A 23,071-nucleotide genomic window follows, 5' to 3' on the forward strand; every position below is an offset into this window, starting at 1 on the left:
CACCCTGTGCGTTATCACACCCGTCGTCCTCAGAGCCAACCTGTTCCTGCCCTGACAAAAAACTAAAGTTGTCGCTCCAATCAGGTATTTGAGTCTTATCATCGTCTTCCTCATTGTCTCCACCAACAGGAGTTACAGTTTGGGAATGAGGGTCTACATTATGGTCAGAACCTTCTGCGTCTGGTCCTGGATCCGACTCATAAAGATTCTGGGCATCAGTGCAGATCATTTCCTCGTCTGGATTCACAGAAGCGCTGGAGTCGACCTCTGATTCCCAGGCTATAGTATGAGTAAACAGCTCTGCAGACTCAACCATCTGTTCTACCTCATACTCAGACGGGCCAGTTGAATTCCACCGGGTAGGCACATCGCATTTTAGCCGGTGAAGTGGCAGGCCCAACGACTTCTGTAGAGATGTAAGTCGCTGAGCTGCGGGATGCGAACGGCGGAAGTGAGCACACAGCGACCGTGCCCTCTGCAGAAGGCCATCTAGTCTGGGATAGTGGGCTAAAAATTGCTGGACAACCAGGTTCAACACGTGAGCCATACAAGGCACGTGTGTGACATTGCCCCGGCGAAGGGCCGCACCCAGGTTTGCAGCATTGTCGCACACGGCCTTCCCTGGTTTCAGGTCCAGTGGAGACAACCATTCATGAAATTGGTTCTCCAGAGCTGACCACAACTCCTCAGCTGTGTGACTCACATTTCCCAGACATTTCAATGTAAAAACCGCCTGATGACGTTGAGCCCTACTGCCAGCATAGTAAGGAGGTGTGCAGGATCCCTTCTGCGCAGTTAGAAAGCTTGTGGCATGACCAGACAGGCTTTGGGTGCAGGTGGAAGACCGAGAGGAGGTTGAGGAGGCAGAAGCAGTGGAGGAACTTTGACATAAAGAGGATTGACGCACAACTCGTGGGGACGGCAAGACTTGGACAGCAGCCCCTTGTCCTGCTGTCACCATAGTTACCCAGTGCCCAGTCAGCGACATGTAACGCCCCTGTCCATGCCTACTCATCCAAGTGTCTGTGGTGAAATGCACCCTGTCACACACAGAGTTTCTCAAAGAAGCGGTGATGTTGTGTGCGACATGCTGGTGGAGCGCAGGCACACCTTTCTTTGAGAAGTAGTGCCGACTGGGCATCTGGTACTGGGGCACTGCGACGGACATAAGGTCTCGAAAATCCTCTGTGTCCACCAGGTGGAAAGGCAGCATTTCTGTAGCCAAGAGCTTGCAGATGGTGAAATTCAACCTCTTAGCTTTCTCATGGCTAGGAGGAAATGGTCTTTTACTTGTCCACATCTGAGGGACCGAGGGCTGGCTATTGTGCTTAGACGGGGTTGATAAGGGTGTCCCCAGCAAACTGCCGGTCTGTGAGGAAGATGCAGGTGGACATGTTAGGTTGCCTTGATCCAAAGGTGGTGCTATCGATGTCGGACAGCGCTCAAGACCAGCTGGTGTTACCACCTCCAAAGAAAATGATGACTTGCCAATCACGCTGGCTGTTGCGGGTAAAGAGGTGGCAGGTCTGCGCCCCAAAACAGGTGTGACTGCTGTCCCCCCAGTCACAGAGGATGAAGATGCCGCGGATGCACAAGATATGGCAGACGGTGGTTGGCCCGGCCGGCTAGGCCGCATTGTAGCACACTGAGCTTCCCACTGCAACTTATGCTTCATGTCCATGTGCCGGTTCATGCATGAAGTACTCAAACTATGTATTTTTTGGCCTCTACTTAGCTTTTGCTGACAAATGTTACAGATAACACGAGTTGGGTCATCTTTATCGATCTGAAAAAATGCCCAGGCTATGCAAGGCTTAGCACCCATGCGACCTGAAGAGCCACCACGACTTGTGGTGAGAGGCAGAGTTGTGTTTGAGGATGCAGTTGTTGACATGCTTCCAGTACTACGTCTCTGTCCAGGAAGGCGGAGATTTGGGAGCTGTGAGGAAGCAAGTGCGATTTGGGTGACACCTTTGAGGACTGGAGTATTTGTGATGTTGAAGTTGATGTGGAGGAGAGCCCACTTAAAGGAGCACTTGATATCCGTTGAAGCACCTGCTGTTTTTGTGCCTCATCTGGAATTTGTAGCGATTGGCGTGGCCGTAAGAAAGGGATCTTATCACATTGTCCGCTAAAAGAAGTAGACATTTTAGTTTGGCTGGAAGATGGTCTTTCTTCTGCACCTACCCCACGGACACAACCTTTTTTCCCCTTCCCAACACGCCTATTCCCCTTTCCACCAGCAGCAGGCCTTTTTCCACTCATTTTGGTGGTTAACTAATTCACAACTCTGGAGTTGTTTGCACAAAAAAACAATGGATGGTAACCGAGCAGAGCTGAGTGGCCAAACTGTGGTATTAGGCCAAAACTATTGGCTGGGTTAGATGCAGAAAAAAATTATTTTTAATTTGCAACCTGATGGAGGTCAGTATAGATGGACTAATAGACCAAGTCCCACACACCGCTAGAAGCCCAAATATTTTTTCAGAGCTAGATGCAGAAAATTTTTTTATTCAATTTGCATCCTGATGGAGGTCAGTATAGATGGACTAATAGACCAAGTCCCACACACTGCTAGAAGCCCAAATATTTTTTCAGAGCTAGATGCAGAAAAAAATTATTTTTAATTTGCAACCTGATGGAGGTCAGTATAGATGGACTAATAGAACAAGTCCCACACGCTGCTAGAAGCCCAAATATTTTTTCAGAGATAAATGAAGAAAAAAATTATTTTTAATTTGCAACCTGATGGAGGTCAGTATAGATGGACTAATAGACCAAGTCCCACACACTGCTAGAAGCCCAAATATTTTTTCAGAGCTAGATGCAGAAAAAAATTATTTTTAATTTGCAACCTGATGGAGGTCAGTATAGATGGACTAATAGACCAAGTCCCACACACCGCTAGAAGCCCAAATATTTTTTCAGAGCTAGATGCAGAAAATTTTTTTATTCAATTTGCAACCTGATGGAGGTCAGTATAGATGGACTAATAGAACAAATCCCACACGCTGCTAGAAGCCCAAATATTTTTTCAGAGGTAAATGAAGAAAAAAATTATTTTTAATTTGCAACCTGATGGAGGTCAGTATAGATGGACTAATAGACCAAGTCCCACACACTGCTAGAAGCCCAAATATTTTTTCAGAGCTAGATGCAGAAAAAAATTATTTTTACTTTGCAACCTGATGGAGGTCAGTATAGATGGACTAATAGACCAAGTCCCACACACCGCTAGAAGCCCAAATATTTTTTCAGAGCTAGATGCAGAAAAAAATTATATTCAATTTGCAACCTGCTGGAGGTCAGTATAGAAGGACTAATAGAACAAGTCCCACACACTGCTAGAAGCCCAAATATTTTTTCGGAGCTAAATGAAGAAAAAAATTATTTTTAATTTGCAACCTGATGGAGGTCAGTATAGATGGACTAATAGACCAAGTCCCACACACTGCTAGAAGCCCAAATATTTTTTCAGAGCTAGATGCAGAAAAAAATTATATTCAGTTTGCAACCTGATGGAGGTCAGTATAGATGGACTAATAGAATGATGCTATGCCCAAAAGATTTTACTTCACTAGGTGCAGTAAAAAAATTGGTATTCTATACACAGGTGGTATATCTTGCAACACAGATAGGCTACTCCACTGACTAACACACTCTGCAATAGGCCAAAAAGGATTAGCTTTGCTAGATTCAGCCAAATGCTGTGAAAAAAACTTGCACAGCACTGGCACAGACCTGCCTGGCAAAAACTGATAGGAACTGATGTAACCTAGTCCTGAAAAGGACTCCAATTACAATTAGTCTTTACTCCCACAATCTATCCATTTAAGAGCACAGACCTGCTTGATAAAAGTCGTAGGAAATGCTGTAACCTAGTCCTTAAAAGGACTGCAATCACAACTATTCCCTACTCCCAAGCTATCTGTATATTTGTGCGAAAATTGGCTTGAAATTAACAAGGTATAGCGCACACAGCAACAGCGGTGCCGTCTAACACGCAGCTGCAGCAGTGAGAAAATGGTGGCGACGGGGAAAATGGCTTGGTCTTATAGGGCAAGGACATGTGACATACACTGCCAATCACACATGCCCTTGCTTGTGTGAAAAAAAGCACTTCGCTCCGTGTGTGCGCTGCTGATAGGCTGACAGATTGCACCTCCCCACTGCAAATGCGGGAAAGAGAGAAAAAAATGGAGATCTTCATTGTTCCTGCAGAGATCCATCCCCTGCCCCTCCCCCCGCCCCGCTGTACACTCAAACTGCGTATTAACATTAATTTTCATCATTACTGAGAAAAAAACCAGTTATGATTTTGGTGCACGAACAGTTATTGAACATAACCTCGAACAGCCGAATTTTTCTCAAATTGTTCGTGTTCGCCGACCGGCTCAAACACCGCCCAAAACAGCTCGAATTTGAGATTGGCGAACAGTTCGAGTAGAACAACACTCATCTCTAGTTGTCATTAAGATTTAAAAAGAGAAAACACAGTACTTTGACAATAAATGGCTTCACCCAACCAATAACCATGAGTGGAGAAAAAGTTTTTTGTTATCATTCATATTCTCTGAAACAATTCCAAGAAAGCAAAAATTCTGCCGGGGTATGTAAACTTTTTAGCACAACTGTAGCTGCCCAATAGTCACACAGAGCAGAAAAAGAATATGTTATCTCCTTCCCAACATATAATGTACTGCTATGTCATATATTGTCATATATTGTGTCCCTGTCTTTATGCACGCTCAGGAACTGAGCTTGCATCTTTCTCAGGAGATAATAGCTGTGCTACAGCTGTCATCTGCCTCTAACATCAGCAAGTGCAGGTGAGCTCTGCTAGCTGCTGTAATCCACTTAAATGTCCCTGTCAATTTCTGACAGTGATATTTACAGCACGCAGTCTTTGGGGAGAAGGAAGCCAGGGGTCTGCTGAAGACCCTATTCCGTGATTAAGCTGAAATACTGCTAAGAAAATAATAAGCAATCATATGACCACAGGAACAAGTCTTCTAAGGGGACTACAAAATAATGATAAAAGTAAAAAAAAAGTTTTAAAAAATATAAAAAAATAAGAAAATATAAAAATTCTAATCAACCACCTTTCCCTTCATTAAATATAAAGAAATAATAACAATTTTATCGAAGTAGTCAACATATCGTGTACCACTTTACAATTGAGTAAGGACATGTGCAGACAATAAAGATATTACAAAGTAACGCATAGTTCAACAGTTACAGGATAAGTCAGAGCCCTGCTTGCAAGCTGACAATCTATAAGGAAATGGGGGGTATACAATAGGTACAGTAACTAAATGCTATTGGGTGCAAGTAGGATTTGTAGACAAATGTATAAGAGGGAACAGATTCTAGAAAAAATTAGAAAGGGGGAACAGGGAAGAGTTAGATTAGTGAAGTGTGGTGATATGCCTGTCTAAAGATATGTAGATATTAATTAGATTGTCCGGAGTAGTGCACTGGCAGAGCACGAGAGAAGTCTTGGAGACGTAAGTGAGAGGTACGGATTATGGAGAATGTTCATTTTAAATCACTTGCAGAACAGCGAGCACGAGTAGGGTGAGAGACAAAGATGAGGAAAGAGATGTATTGCACTCTGTAGAGTATAGTTAACAAGTTCAATGACTGGCACAAGGTGGAGGCTGGACAGAAATACAATCCTGGCTATCACATTCAGAATGGATTGGAGAGAAGAAAGTTTAGTAAGAGAGAGATCAATCCATAGAGAGTGGCAGTAGTCAGGACAACAATGAATAAGAGTAATAGTAAGAGTTTTTGCAGTTTCAAAGGTGAGAAAAAGTTGGTTTCTGGAGATGTTTTTAATATGCGGGTGACATGTGCGAGTGAGTGGATATAGGGAATAAAGAAAAGTTCTGTGTCAAATATGACTCCAAGACAGCGTGCTCCTTGGGTATTATGGTTGAATCACCTAAGGAAATTGCAATATCGGTTATAGATAGGTTAGTAGAGGGAGGAAATATGAGAAGTTCAGCTTTGGAAAGATTCAGTTTTAGATAGAGGGGGACATGATGTTAGAGATAGCAGAGAGACAATCCCTGGTATTTTGTATTAAGGTGGGGGTAATGTCAAGAGAAGATGTGTATATTAATGTGTCATCAGCATGAAGACATTATTGGATACCAAATCTGCTGATTGTTTAAAGGGAGAAGAAGAGGTGGCTTAGGGCTGAACCTTCAGGAATCCCAACAGAAAGGGGAAGAGGAGAGGAAGAAGAGCTGACAAATGATACCTTGAAGTAGTGGTCAGAGAGGTAGGAGGAGAATCAAGAAAAGCAGTTTCTTTGAGGGCTATAGAGCAGAGCATAAAGAGGAGGAGCTGGTTTTCCACAGTGTCAAATGCTGCAGAGAGATCCAGGAGCATCAGTAGGGAAGAGTGGCTATTAGATTCAGCAGTTAATAGATCATTAGTGACTTTAGCGAGGGCAGTTTCAGTAGAGCATAAAGAATGGAAATCGTATTGTAAAGGGTCAAGAAGAGAGTTATTTGAGTGATAGCAAATTAGACGAAAATGAAAGAAGCGTGTCAAGAGTTTAGAAATGAAGGGGAGATTAGATACAGGTCGGGAGTTAGCAGAGCAATTGTAGTCAAATGATGTTTTTACTTAAAGTGTTTATGATGGCATGTTTAAATGAGGATGGAAAGATAGCAGAAGAAAGAGAGGTTAAATATTTTAAGTGGGTAGTGAAAACTGGGGAAAGAGACTGAAGGTGATGTGAGGAAATAGGGTCAGTGGTGCAAATTGTAGAGTGAGAAGAAGCGAGGAGCCTGGTAACTTCCTCTTCTGTGACAGGTTCAAAGGTGGGAGTGATCTTGGGTTGTCGAGGGAAGGAGGTCCAAGGTCTGAGGGGATTTGCAAAAATGTCCTGATAAATTTGGTCAAGGCCAGAGTCACCACCCTGCGCACCCGGGAAAGTGCCTGGGCCCTGGACGAATGGAGGCCCACTCACTGTTGGGGACACCGGCACGATATGGGGCCCGTGAGTTGGCATACATACTCACATACTCACCTCTCTTTGTTCCCCAGTGCTCCGGTCTCATTAGCATCTTCCGACTCTCTGTGACACCTCAGGGCAGAAGGCGTGATGATGTCACTACAGAGCATCCTCTGTGCTTTGCAGTGCAGTGGGCCAGAAGATGCTGAGGAGACCGGGCAGCAGGGAACAAGGAGAGGTGAGTATTTGATTACTTTCTCATTTTTTTTATGTATTAAGCATTATATGGGGCCCATTATACTATATGGGGCAATATATGGGGCCCATTTTACTCTATGGGGCAATATATGGGGCCATTATATACTGTATGGAGCAATATATGGAGCCATTATACTGTATGGAGCAATACATAGGGCCATTATAGTGTATGGAGCATTATATGGCTCCCATTATACTGTATGGAGCAATATATGGGGCCAATTATACTGTATGGAACAAAATATGGGGCTATTATATACTCTATGGAGCAATATATAGGGCCAAGCATCATATCTACTATTCACACTTGAACACAGTTTTTGAAGGAACTCAGCAGGAAGGTTGTTTCAAATATGTTGGAGAACCAACCACAAGTCTTATGTGGATGTAGGCTTATTAAATTCTGTATGGTATGTCTCTTCTAATAATTCCAGACTTGATAATGTTGACATCAGGGATCTATGGGTGATATATCATCACTTTCAGGACTCCTTATTCATCTTTACACTGAAGATAGTTCCTAATGACATTGGCTGTATGTTTTGGGTCATTGTCCTGCTAAAGAATTAATATGAAGTTCATCAGAAGCCATCCAGATTGTATAGCATACTAGATAAGCATCTGCCTGTGTTTCTCAGCATTGAGAGCACCACGAAATAGGCGACATTCAAGACTATAGGTACATTGGCTGGCCATAGAAACATAGTGCAGCAGATAAAAGAACATCATGCTCACTTCAAAATCAGACAATGTCAGCTGCAATGTCCAGCAGTTCCATCAGCTTGGAACTGACAGCAACCAGTGGAAACTGCCTACAGCCATCTTATGTCAAAAAATGTCTGTGCAGAAGTGGTCTTCATGGAATAATCATAGTCAAAAACCATATTATCACCATAGAAACAAGTACAAGTGATTTAATTATGCATGAAATCTTAGGAACTAAGGTGCAGAAAACGGCAACAGATGCTCTCTCTGAACTCTCAAAAATTTGAAATATTTGTTAAAGAAGCAGTGTCAGCAGGCAACAGGGAAGCATTGTGGAGGGTCCTTGCTAGACTACGGCTGCATTTCAGCAAATGGAAATTGAGGATTTGGTCTTCACTGCTGAGAAATAGTGTCCTTAAATACAGAGAAATTCAAGCAGATGAGATACAGTCCTGCTCATTGTTATTGGTACCCATGAAGTTTAAGTACATAATGTGGAATATCTCCTAAAAAACATGAATCAAGTGAAATATTTTTTTGTATAGAGCACTGGTGTTAAATACAAAAGAGCAAATGATAAACAATAATTTGAAACACAAAACAATGGGAGGGAAAAATATAAAAACCTAAAGCTTGCTGTGTCACTGGCATTGGTGCCCAATAATTTAGTGTGGAAACACATTTTGACTCGCCTGTGGTAAATCACGAAGAGATTCACCTGTTATTGTCGGTGCCCATGTGACATGAATTAGCCAATGAATGATGACTTCAGTTTTTTACAAAGCAACATGGTAGTGCCCTGTTCCTTTGTCAAAATGGTGAAGACAAAGGAGCTGTCTGAGGACATCAGATGTGCTATTATTAGCAAACACAAGACTTCCAAAGGGTATAAGGCCAACTCCAAAGACCTTGCTATCCCACTTATAACAGTGCGCAATGTAATTAAGAAGTTTGCCAAGCATGAAACCGTCAAGAACCTGCGTGGATGTGGGGGAAAGAATAAAATTGACAAGAGATGTCTTCGAAGGTTGGTGTAAATGGTGGAAGAAACACCACGTCAAACATCCAAAGACATGAAGGCCAACCTGGAACAGTCTGGGGTCATGGTTTCAACAAGTACCATACACCGCACAGTTAACCAAGCAGAGCTTAATGGGCAATGGCCAAGGAAGAAATAATTTCTGAAGAAAAGACATAAAAAGGAACGACTGATCTTTGCCAAAGAGTACCTTGACAAACCACAATTAGTGATGAGCGAGTATGTTCTGTTAACCCTTTCGGCGAGCATGCTCGGGTGCTCGCCAAGTATCTTCAGCGTGCTCGGGTGTTATGTTTCAGTCACTCCGTGCTCATGATTTGCGATTGTTTGAAGAAACAGGCATTCCCCACATGTATTAAAGCTGTCAAACAGTCGCAAATCATGAGTACGGAGTGATTGAAACATAACACCTGAGCACGTTAAGATACTCGGAAAACACGAGTAACGAGCATGCTCGCTCATCACTAACCACAATCCTTCTGGGAAAATGTTCTGTGGACAGATGAAACAAAAATAGAGCTTTTTGGCAATACAAAGCAACAGTTTGTTTACAGATGGCGCAATGAAGCTTATAAGTAAAAGAACACCTTAACAACAGTTATGCATGGTGGAGGATCCATAATGCTGTGTGGTTGCTTTTCTGCATCTGGTACTGTAGGCCTTGACCATATCACAGGAATCATGAATTCAAAGAATCATGAAGAGATTTTAGAGCGAAATATCCTACCCAGTGTAACAAAACTTGCTTTGAGTCGAAGATCATGGGTCCTCCAGCAAGACAATGACCCAAAGCACACATCTAAAAGTACACAGGAATAGTTGAAAAAGAAAAAATGAAGTGTTTTAAAATGGCCAGCAATGAGTCCTGACCTAAATCCCATTTAAAATCTTTGGGGTGAGCTGAAATCTGCCATTAGGAAAAAGAACCCTGAAAACATTCAAGAGCTTGAACAAACTGCAAAGGAAGAGTGGGAGAAAATTCCAGCTGAGAAGAGCTAGAAGCTTGTATATGCTTACAAGAAACGTTTGGAGGCTGTCATCAATGTCAAAGGGTGTGCAACCAAGTATTAACTAGGGGTGCCTTTATTGCTGCACATGCTGTTTATTCTGTTTCTTCTTTGAAATTTCAACATGGAACTTGAAAAAAATGTTTTATTGTTGTATTACTTTGGACCACTAATTAAAAAATCCCGAGGATATAACTATGATACATTTCCATTTATTTCTGAAGATATTGAAAAATGAAGGGGTGCCAGTAATGGTGAGCAGCACTGTACTTATCCATTTTGCAATATCATCATAGAAGCGTCTGATTGTTTCCAAATTTATTATGCATGAGGAAAATGACTCCAAACATACAGCAATATTATTAAGAACTATCTTCAGTGTAAAGAAGAAAAGTCCTGAAATTGATGACATAGTCCAGATAGAGAGCTGATCTCAACATCATCGACTCTATCTGTGATTTCATGAAGAGACAGAAGGATTTCAACAAACATACATCCGCAGAAGATCTACAGTGTGATTAGTTCTTTTAAAACTTGTTTGCAAGTGTAACTAGAGAAATGTACTCTTTGTTGCCATTGTGAAGACAAAGTAAGGTTGCACCAAATAACGATTTGAATTATGTTTTTCCTTTTTTCATTCATTTTGCATTTTCTTTAGTAATCAAAATAAACTATTAACACTTCTATTTTTGAAAATATTGCTACTTTGCAGGATTTTTTCCACACCTGCCTAAAACATTTGCACTGTACTCTACATATTTGTTATCACCTCATCTATAAGAGTATGATCTATAAAAATATAAAATTTAATTAACCCAACTGGTAAACAACATAACGAGAAAAAAAATGTAAATGCCTAAATTGAGTTTTTACAGTCACCACAACGCAACAAGAGGAGTAAAAAGTGATGAAACTGTCATATATACTCCAAAATGGTATCAATAAACCATCAGCATGCCACGTGAAAAAACAAGCCCTCACTTAGCTCCATCGACTGAAAAATTAAAATTTTACAGGGCTCAAAAAATGGGAACACAAACAAAATTGTATTTTTTATATAAATATACTAATTTTGTCACCATTTAAATAAAAATAAAAGCTATAAAAGTTTTGTATTGTTAGAATTGTAATGACATAGGGAATCATTTTGACAAGTTATTTGAAACATATAATCAATATTGAAAACTAAAACCCAAAAAGCAGTTGCGGAATTTTGGGGTGTTATTTTGCAATTTCGTTCCACTTTAATTTTTTTCCCCATTTTCAAGTACACTGAATGGTAAAAATGAAGTTTGCCTTTCAAAACAAGCAGTCAAATGTCTATCTCATGAGAAAAATTCAAATGTAATGGCTCTTGGAGGAAAGGAAAGAAGCAACAAAAGCAAAGAATGCATGTGAAACATTGACCAGTCAAGAAGAAAAAAGTAATTTCAACTAATATAGGAAGTTATGGCTTTTGGAGAAAAGGGGGAAAAATAAAATTGCAAAAAAAAGATTATCCAGCTTTGAAGGGATTAAAAAATAAAAAAGTAATTTAAATTAATATAGTTGATACTTTCTTTTTAACATTAGAAGTGATAGCATTAAGCAAGAACTAAACCTATTATGTTACATTAGAAGCAATATGCAAGTACTGCATATTACAAAATCATAAAATAGATAAAGATATAGATAGAAAACAATATAATTCAGATCAAACAATCTATTATTCATGACTGATTACATAGCATTTTTTCTTTTTAAAACCCTCGGGTAATTGTATTCTTAGTAGAAAATTGAAAATTTGCGGAGTTGAAACAACAATAATAATACTAATAATAATAAATCACAAACAGAATCAGTTGTCAAAAACTTAATAGGACAGGAACTGCAATGTTGTTGTCTTGGAGGGAAATAAACACACAGTACCATGTTATTATAACACGCAGTTTCCGAAGATTATCTCATGGTGACCAATTTACATATTCTTTCCCTTTTCTTTGATTGTCAAAGTTCCCTGGGGTTTTTTTTACAAGCAGTATCTTTCCTAATAATATGCCTCTTCTGGAAATGACATATTATTACATAATATCATTTTGTGAAGCAGATTGGAAAATCGGAAATGAAAAGAATACATAAATAAAAGACTATATAACTCTAATATGGAGTTCTATTAAGAAAAAAACAGGCGTTTAATCTTAGTCTAAAACCATAAACAAGAGCAGCTTAGTATTATGTGCATATGTAGATAGAAGTGCACTACATACCTAAGAAATTACTAGAGATGATTAATTTTTTTTAAATTATATTGAATTCTCCTCAAATTTTACAAAAATTTGTATTCTCCTGAGTACCGAAATTTTGTCATTTGCTCCAGCTGTAGCTGCCATTTTGCTGTAATATAGAGAACGATCTAAAAGGTTAAAAAAAAAATGAATATTCATCTTACTGGCCCTAGCAGACAACCATATTTTCAGCCCAAGAAAAACAATTTCAAATTTTTTTCCCATCTTCTCCACATTCGAGAAAATCACCAAGGCCTCCTTGGTGCTGGAAGAATTGTGGTGAGTATTTTTTCTTTTTTTTTACATCATACTTTTATTTTGCTCTGGAATCTGACAAAACACTAGTGCGTAATAAGGAACATTCAATTTGCATAGAATAACTTTGAACAAATCGAACTTTTCTGTAAAATTTGCATAATTTGATTGAATCGAACTTTGGCAGATTCCATCATCTCTAGTAAGGACTAATTGCAAACATTGTATTTCTAATATCACAAAGGTTGTTTGCTGAAAGCTCCCGTCACAATAGCATTGGGTTATATTCTGTTAGGGCTCTGATGTTTTTGCCAGTAATAATAAACCTTTAGCATTATTGTTGCAATCAAAAATACTGGAACCCTCAAGGATACTTCATAGACTCAAAGTATTGGTCAAAGTGATCATCATAGATGAGGCTGACATCTTTTAGAAAATTGGCTGGTAAAGATGAGGGAATCTTCCAAAATTTGCTGTGTGCAGATTTGCTCAAATTGACGCAAATTAAATTTGAGTAAAAATTATTCAAATCAAAAGTGCCCCGACTGTTTTGAAAAGATGTTATTTGTGCTCTTCAGCCTTTCCAGAACCCAAAGTATAAAAAGCAAAGAGGTAAAAAAAAAAAAAAAAGCATTATACTTACTGTACATTTCCTAAACTGTTACGGGTCATTACAGTGTTTCTGCCACTTCAGCAGCAGTCTTCCACCCTGGTCTTTGGTTCTTCTGGTGCTCTCTTTTGGCACTGAGGCCTGTTATTTACTTCACATGGTCAGTTGGATAGGTGATGCACAATACTAACATTAATGACATGCAATATGTCACCTCCCATGTGGCCACTTGAGGAAATAGGCCAGTGATTGGCCTTATGCTCTTATGTGGAGGGTAATGTATGCCATTGACATTAATTACATGTTTTCGTCCCCTTGTTACTGCATGAGGCCAATAACTAGCCTCAGCACTGGTAGGGTTGCAGAACTTTAGGTTTGTCTTGGAAGATTGGTGACGTGATTAACCCCTTCATGATAACATATTTACACAATATGTCGCGTCCCTTACTTTGATGCGGGCTCACACGCTGAACCCGCATCTTTCCCAACACTTGACGACTGATCTAATCAGCCGTCATTTCCTGACTGTTAACCTGTTAAATATTGCTGTCACTCTCGCTGTTAACCTATTAAATCTCCATAAATCCCACTGCCATTCCACGCTCCCATCAGTTGTCATGACAGCCTGGGGTCTGCTGATGATCCCCGTGTCTGTCAATACGATACTCCTGTGAACGCTGGCTCATGTTGATAGAAGATTGTTATTTCTGCTATACATAGCAGTGATGATGCCCCATTTCTAAAGGTGCAATTGACATGAAAGTATCACCAGATCTTGGTAAGAAGCCTTCCAATCCACATATGCAAAGAAATCATAGATAAATTAAGTTATGTGTAATAATGAGGAATGGTGGTTTTCTTAGGCTTTCTGTATTCTGTACAAATGGCAGTTGAAGATCTACAATTGGCCTACCAAAGAGGAGCATGGTCAAAGTTAACTATTCTTATTAAAGCTATCTCCTCCACATTTCCATTTCATATTTAAAGAGGTTGTCCCAACTTGAGAAATGAAATATCCATTAATGGAATGACTCCTTAACCACTTCGCACCAGAGCCTGTTTTTGCATTCGTGACCGGGCCAATTTTTTCAATTCTGACCACTGTCACTTTATGAAGTAATTACTCTGGAACGCTTCAATGGATTCCCCTGATTCTGAGATTTTTTTTCGTGACATATTGTACTTCATGATAGTGGTAAAATTTCTTTGATATCACTTGCGTTTATTTGTGAAAAAAATCGGAAATTTGGCGAAAATTTTGAAAATTTTGCAATTTTCAAACTTTGAATTTTCATGCCCTTAAATCAGACAGATATGTCACACAAAATAGTTAATAAATAACATTTCCCACATGTCTACTTTACATCAGCACAATTTTGGAACCAAATTTTTTTTTGTTAGGGAGCTATAAGGGTTAAAAGTTAATTAGCAAAATAGCCCAAATATTAGAAGTTGAGTGTGGGCGAGGGAACAGAGTCCCCCCCAACACCCTCAAAATACCGACTCAAAAGTAACATTATTTAACAAGAGGAAAACAGAGTCATCATGGTTTAAAAAGAGACACATATTTTATTGACACAATTAATTAAAACAAGTATATAATCAGAACAGAAAAAAATGAGAAGCAAGTAAAAAGCAAGATGGACAATGAAATATCCGAATTAGCCAAAACGGACCTGCCTCAATACTAGATGCTCAATCGAATAAACACAACTCTATAGCTGGAAAGAAGGGTTTTTCCAACAAAGTAGAAAAACGCTGCACCTAGGATTCTTGACCAGTAAAGTAAAGATTATATAAGTAATAGGCCTAAAATTTGTTTAAATAGGGCACAACATCATGTCAAGATTAATAAGCTATTATTAGACCAAACACATGGTGGCGCACTACTACAGTGCACTGCAAAAAAAGAAGAAAAGCAGCAAAGCCAAGCTTATCAATTAAGGTGCAGCATGCATATTTGTATTAGTACAGAGTTAGGCAGATAGGAGAGCATCTCCACACATTCCCTTTCCTCCCCCTACCCCCCACTCCTACCAAGAAAAAGGCGAGGGAAGTGACCTCTTAAACATACTTGAGCAGAGTGCCAAAGGAGATGTATCACTTAAATGGGCATGAGGGAGATATATGTCTTACCAGGGGTGGTGGTGGGCGGTCAGTGGGCAATCCAGAAAAACCACGTGCGTCTCCGACGCGCGTTTCGCGGCAGCTAGGGCCGCTTTCTCAAGGGGCGGTGACAGTAGTAGGGAGGAGAGACCTTTTTGGACCATTGGCGCCGGTCACGTGAACGCTCCCGTGACCAGTCGCACGTGTGATGGGGGCGTGCACGGGTGTCCCAGCGACGCGAAAATGGCGCATGCGCCCGCCGAGACCCACGTCAGACAGCGCCCCCAAGCCGTCAAGAAACCACCGCGCACGCGCGGGCACGCCGCTCTAAAGAGCGGAGGTGCCCGACCGCGCGCGGACGTCATGCAGACAGCTGGGGGCGTGCCCAACAGCAGGGAGGCCGGCGCATGCGCACCACGTCACAGGGCAGCAGTACTCGCCTAAAGATTACATATCCCCTCCTCTCCACCCTCACTGTGCCCGAGGGATATACATGTTTAGTTTGGGGTTTATTTTTTGTTTTTGTTTTTGTTTTTAATTCATTCTTTATTTTTAATTTGTTTATATATTTTTTCAGCTTTTTTTCAGATAATGCATAACTTCCCTCTTTGCACCTTATTGGATCGATCTTTATTTATTCAAAATGATTGTGTGATGCAGATGCTCCATAGGAAATGAAGGATGGGATGACAGAATGATGGGAAAAAGACAAAGAAAAGGGCCACTGATGGACAAACTGTCATGGACATTGTGCTATAATATGAAATTTCCTGTGTAATTCCTGTTCCGTCTTTTCAGTCTTGTGCATATGTAATCTTTAGGCGAGTACTGCTGCCCTGTGACGTGGTGCGCATGCGCCGGCCTCCCTGCTGTTGGGCACGCCCCCAGCTGTCTGCATGACATCCGCGCGCGGTCGGGCACCTCCGCTCTTTAGAGCGGCGTGCCCGCGCGGTGGTCTCTTGACGGCTTGGGGACGTTGTCTGACGTGGGTCTCGGCGGGCGCATGCGCCATTTTCGCGTCGCTGGCACACCCGTGCACGCCCCATCACACGTGCGACTGGTCACGGGAGCGTTCACGTGACTGGCGCCAATGGTTCAAAAAGGTCTCTCCTCCCTACTACTGTCACCGCCCCTTGAGAAAGCGGCCCTAACTGCCGCGAAACGCGCGTCGGGGACGCACGTGGTTTTTCTGGATTGCCCACTGACCGCCCACCACCACCCCTGGTAAGACATATATCTCCCTCATGCCCATTTAAGTGATACATCTCCTTTGGCACTCTGCTCAAGTATGTTTAAGAGGTCACTTCCCTCGCCTTTTTCTTGGTAGGAGTGGGGGGTAGGGGGAGGAAAGGGAATGTGTGGAGATGCTCTCCTATCTGCCTAACTCTGTACTAATACAAATATGCATGCTGCACTTTAATTGATAAGCTTGGCTTTGCTGCTTTTCTTATTTTTTTGCAGTGCACTGTAGTAGTGCGCCACCATGTGTTTGGTCTAATAATAGCTTATCAATCTTGACATGATGTTGTGCCCTATTTAAACAAATTTTAGGCCTATTACTTATATAATCTTTACTTTACTGGTCAAGAATCCTAGGTGCAGCGTTTTTCTACTTTGTTGGAAAAACCCTTCTTTCCAGCTATAGAGTTGTGTTTATTCGATTGAGCATCTAGTATTGAGGCAGGTCCGTTTTGGCTAATTCGGATTTTTCATTGTCCACCTTGCTTTTTACTTGCTTCTCATTATTTTCTGTTCTGATTATATACTTGTTTTAATTAATTGTGTCAATAAAATATGTTTCTCTTTTTAAACCATGATGACTCTGTTTTCCTCTTGTTAAATAAGGGTTAAAAGTTGACTAGCGATTTCTCATTTTTCCAACAAAATTTACAAAAACATTTTTTTAGGGACCATATCATATTTGAAGCTACTTTTAGGGGTCTTTATTACAAAAAATACCCAAAAGTGACACCATTCTAAAAACTGCACCCCTCAAGGTGCTCAAAACCACATTCAAGAACTTTATTAACCCTTCAGGTGCTTCACAGGAATTTTTGGAATGTGGAAGAAAAAAATTAACATTTAACTTTTTTCACAAAAATGTTAATTTAGACCCAATTTTTTTTAGTTTCACAGGGGTAACAGGAAAAAATGGACCCCAAAATTTTTTGTGCAATTTCTCTTGAGCGCGCTGATACCCCATATGTGAGGGAAAACCACTGTTTGGGCGCACAGCAGGGCTCGGAAGGGAAGGAGCTCCATTAGACTTTTTGAATGTAAAATTTGTCTGAATAAATAGCAGACGCCATGTTGCGTTTGGAGAGCCCCTGATGTTCCTAAACAGTGGAAACCCCCCACAAGTGACACCATTTTGGAAACTAGACCCCTTAGGGAACATATCTAGATGTGTGGTGAGCACCTTGAACCCCAAGGTGCTTCACAGAAGTTTATAATATTGAGCTGTAAAAATAAAATTTTCACATTTTTCCCACAAAAACGTTTTTCATCCCTTAATTTTGCATTATCATATGGGTAATAGGATAAATTGCACCATGAAATTTGTTGTGCAGTTTCTCCTGAACACGCCGATACCTCATATGTGGAGGCAAACCACTGTTTGGGCGCACGGCAGGGTTTGAAAGGGAAGGAGCGCCATTTGACTTTTTGAATGTAAAATTTGTTTGAATAATTAGCGGACGCCATGTTGCATTTGGGGAGCCCCTGATGTGCCTAAACAGTGGAAACCCCCCACAAGTGACACCATTTTGAAAACTAGACCCCTTAGGGAACTTATCTAGATGTGTGGTGAGCACCTTGCACCCCCAGCTGCTTCACAGAAGTTTATAATATTGAGCCATAAAAATAAAATTTTCACATTTTTCCCACAAAAAATGTTTTTCATTCCCTAATTTTGCATTATCATAAGAGTAACAGGATAAATTGCACCATGAAATTTGTTTTACAATTTCTCCTGAGTACTTTGATACCCCATATGTGGGGGAAAACCACTGCTTTGGTGTACGGCAGGGTTCGGAAGAGAAAGGAGTGCTATGTTGGCTGGGATAGGCAGCAGACACCATGTCACATTTGAAGAGTCGCTGACATGCCGAAACAGCAGAAACCCCCACAAGTGACCCCATTTTGTAAACTACACCTCTCAACGAATTCATCTAGGGAAGTAGTGAGTATTTTTTAATTTTTAAATTTATACCATTGGGCAGTGATAAAAGCATAATTATATTTTTACCACAAAAAAATGTTTTACCCTCAGATTTTACATTTTCACACAGGACAATGGGTAATAATGGTGCCGAAATGTGTCACACAATTTCTTCTAAATGTGGCAATACCCCATATGTGGCTGTATCGTACCACTCAGCCATACGGCGAGATCTGGGGGGACGGAGCGCTATTTGACAATTGGAGAACAAATTATTGTAGAATAGGCATTTGGATTTGGGAGCACAACATTTTCTGAATTTCTTTTGGGGGGCAAGGGCCATTTTGCTTTTCCAGAGCCTTTCTGCTACCAGTAACTTGGAAGTCCCTTATATTTTTAACAGATGACGGACCTGAGTGGGGACTAGCTTTTTTTGAGGACTGAGTTGAAGCTTTTATTGGGAACATTTTACGTAACATTTATCCGGCGCTCTAGGCTGAGCACTTACATCGGGATTTCCATCTAAATTTCCAAGTGATGTAATTCAGATGAAACCCCTGCGGGATCCATTCACTTTAATGAGGCAGCAGAGTTACTCTGGACTCCGTCTGGCCTCTGTTTAGTGGTGTCCTTTTTTTTCAGAAGTGCACAAAACTGTGGCCAACCGCACTTTTATGCACGCCTAAAACAAATGACACCGTGGGATCACAGGCCAGACGGCATCTACAGTGGCCTATATCTGCCTCATTACAGGGAATCTTCCGTCATGGGTTCCGGCTGAATCACATATTTCAGAGATTTACACGGAAACTCTGGCGTAAGTGCTCAGCGCAGAGCGCAGGATAAATGTGTGCCGAGCCATACTACGATCTTTGGGAGACATAATAAACAAATCAGCAGCAGGTGTAGAATTGGTTTTATTTATTTTTTTATGCCGTTCCTAGTGTGATATAACTGATTAGATTACTTTATTCTTCAGGTCGGTGCGATTACAGAGATACCAGATTTATATCGGGTTTTTATGACTGACAGCTGTCACACACTAAGAGACGCTTTTTTTTTGCAAAATCTAGTTTTTGCATCGCCATATTTTGAGAGCTATAATTTTTCCATATTTCGGCCGACAGAGTCATGTGACAGCTTGTTTTTTGTGGGACGAGTTGACATTTTTATTGGTACCATTTTTGGGTACGGGACATTTTTTGATCGCTTTCTATTCCGTTTTTTGGGAGGTAAAATTAACAAAAACCAACAATTCAGGAATTGTTTTTTGAGGGTTTTTTTTTATGCCGTTCTGCGTGTGGTAAAAGTGATCAGGCAGCGTTATTCTTCGGGTCAGTACATTTACAGTGATACTACACTTACTGTATATTTTTTTATGTTTTGGCGCTTTTACACAATAAAACAATTTTATAGAAAAAATATTTTTTTGCATTGCTTTATTCTGAGCGCTATAACTTTTTTATTTTTCGGCTGATGGAGCTGTATGGTGGCTTTTTTTTGCGGAACAAGATGACGTTTTCAGCGGTACCATTTTTATTTCCATTTTGCTTTTTGATCGCATTTTTTCCACTTTTTGTTTGGCGATATGAGGAAAAAGCATAGTTTTTTGCTCCATTTTTTATTTATTTTTATTACGGTGTGCACAGAAAGAGTTAATTAGTGTGACAGTTTTATAGCTCGGGTTGTTTCGGACGCGGCAATACCAAATATGTGTACTTTTTTTATTTTTGCATAAATATACGGATTTATCGGTTTAATATTTTATTTATTTATTTTAATTTATTTTGTATTTTTTTTAACAGTTTCAAAACATTTTTTTAACTTTTTTTTACATTTTTACTTAGTCCCTGTATGGGACATTAATTTTTATTTTTCTGATCCCTGATCTCATGTAATGTAATAGACATATATAACATTACATGAGATCTTCACTGACTGTTTCACAGTCAGAGTCTCCTGCCAGGCTTCAGCTGCAGGCTGCAGGCTGAGCCAGGCAGGACACCATATATGGCAGAGCTGGAGGCGGTCATGTGACCTCCAGCTGCCATAGCAACCCAAGGTCCTGGAAGGTATCAGGGGTCGTCGGAGAGGTAAGTGGATGACCCCCTCTCCTCCTGCTGTCTTCTATATGCCGCGATCACTATAGATCGCAGCATATAGAAGACAGCAAAGGGTTAACATCACTGGGACCTGATCCAATCAGGTCCCGATGATGCTCCCTGTCAGAGCTATTGCTCTGCACCGCTCCTGCAGCGCTTGCAGGACCCTGGGGGTCCTGAGCGCTGTGGGACCACCCACCGTTTTTAAACGTCCGCGCTGCACAGAGCCCAGGCAGTGCGGACGTTTATCTACAGTGGGCGGTCGGGAAGCGGTTAAACAATGAATGGAGCAGTAGCACTTATGGACAGCCATCGTTCCACACTAAAGGGACATTTCAGAGACCTTTTCTCAGCAGTCAGATCCAAAGAGATCATCATGAATAGGTGATAACCTACAAATATGAAACAACCCCATTAATTACCATTTAAAGTAATATATCATTAGGATACTGTAAACAACGAGCATAGGTTTTATGGAAGTATTTTTGTTTTTCTCAAAACATTTCGACTTATGTGTTCACAAATTTAGCTGGTCGCGAAAAATCAAAGACTTAAGTAAATTAACAATGTTTTTAACTGACAAGCTGACATCAGTCTAACAAATCTAATCTAAACTGTTAAATCAGTAGCAGATGCATCCTGGATTAAAACCAGATGCTTGACAGGTGTTTGCATTTACTTCAGTACAGTAAACACTATTGCAATGAATGAAGATTCACATCTCTTTTCAAGGTATATTTTACAGATAATTTTGATTACTTGCTATTTACCAAATGTGGATTTTCTCCTAAAAAAGAAAAAAAGTGTCGAAGCAATTGCTAGCATATCTCCTCTGCTGTAGGAAAAAGCAAATGCAAACAAAAGCACCAGTCATGCCATATTTGCTAGGAACAAATAAAACAAGCAATGCAGAGGCAATAGATCAATTTTCTTTCATACTTATAGCAGAACAGTATAAACAGGAAATCTGGCTTTCTTCTGTCTGGAAGTGAAAATGTTTTTGTCCTTGAAAACTCACAAAGGATATAATTAAAATTTTGACAGCTAATGTAGGAACACAGCTCGATGGCAATGAGAAAATGAGCATTAGCTCAAATACAGGCCAATATCTGCATGTTCCTGCTGCATCATGATCCCTTACTGGGGCCATAACTGTAGAAAGAGCCATTCAGTATAATTTATGATGTAAAGTTATAATAACTTGCATTTCCAACCTGTCCAAAGGTAGTGCCTGAATTTTTTTATTCATCGCTTCGCTTTAGCTTTTGCAGCTGCCATTTGTGTATTAACACATTATCACTCTCACTGCCATCATTTCATTTAAAGTAGTGTTAATCTCACTCATTAGGAGTGCATATTTGCAGTATGAGTCTTGCAGAAAAAAATCGTTTTGTATTTTTGATATGCATATTTGTGGTTGTGAGTGACTTTTTTTTAAGTAAGTAGTTTCTCCCTTCTAGTAATAATCATGAGTGGCTTTACAGATCATTCTAATAAAAGTGATGGAATGTTCATGATTAGATGCAGTGTCGGTTTAGGAACTTTCATCCATCAGTCTGGTTATTTAACTGCAGTTTGTCCTATTTCATCCACAAAGGGTGGCTGAGATGCCACTATGCAAGGAAAAACACTAAAATATCCACTGTCTCTGCATCGCTATGCACGATGGTGGTCTCAGAGGTTAAACCTCCACAAATCAGAAATTAATTTCCTCCTTTGTACAGCCTAGTTGACAGTTTTTTTTTTATAGCCTAATTCCAGAAGGGTTGGACAGTACATGATATGTTCTTCCACTTTTCTCATAATCAAGACCACTGTACTATATATTATAGTTAGAGATGAGCAGATCTTTTCAAATTCGAATTCGCCGACTTCACCAAATTTTCCCCCAAACTTTGATTCACAGTGAATAAATTAGTGTGAATTTCAATAATGGAAGGCTTGTAATTGCTTGCAAAATACATGTGGTGGAGAGAGGAGAAATAGAGAACTTCATTGACCAAAAGAGCTTAAACTTTACGGGTAAGAAAGAGAGGACCACGATAACCATAAGCACTTGCAATTTGCAAGCGAGCAAGAGAGAGAGAACCCCACAGACGATAAGAGATTATACTTTAGAAGAGACAGAGTGGACCCTGCTGACCATAACAGCTTTTACTCTACAGGAGAGAGAGTACGCAACTGATTACATGAGCTTACACTTTACACGTGAGAGAGAGTGGACCCCGCTGTTCATAAGAGCTTACACTCTACAGAAAAGAGAAGAACTCACTAACCATAAGAACATACAATCTACAGAAAAGAGTGACTTACCCAGTGACTATAGAGATTTATAATGACTCTGCTGTACAAACTGTGCTCTGTGGGAACCGCTGATTTCTATGACCCAGGTACTCGGCACCACAATCTGTTAGATGTCAAAATTAAGTTTGCACTCTCTTTCATACTTCAGCAGTGTGGGAATTGGTGCCAGGCAAGTTTATTTTTTGGGATACACAAATCAAGTCTCAAAATGTTCAAATTCGCGTAAAACTGGAAATTTTAGGAAATTCAACTTAAACTTAATCCTCTGCTAATCGATCCGCTCATCTCTAA

General features: G+C 40.4%; 1 protein-coding gene across 1 annotated transcript in view; it reads right to left on the reverse strand.

The window, feature by feature from the left end:
* CNTNAP2 (contactin associated protein 2) overlaps positions 1 to 23,071 on the reverse strand; it is a 3,253,420-nt gene that overhangs the window by 2,659,277 nt on the left and 571,072 nt on the right. The gene's annotated exons all lie outside the window — the stretch shown is intronic.

The sequence above is a fragment of the Phyllobates terribilis genome, unplaced genomic scaffold, assembly GCF_046119375.1.
Source record: "Phyllobates terribilis strain yellow unplaced genomic scaffold, ASM4611937v1 Scaffold_4__5_contigs__length_816908805, whole genome shotgun sequence".
NCBI classification, from domain to species: Eukaryota; Metazoa; Chordata; class Amphibia; order Anura; family Dendrobatidae; genus Phyllobates; species Phyllobates terribilis.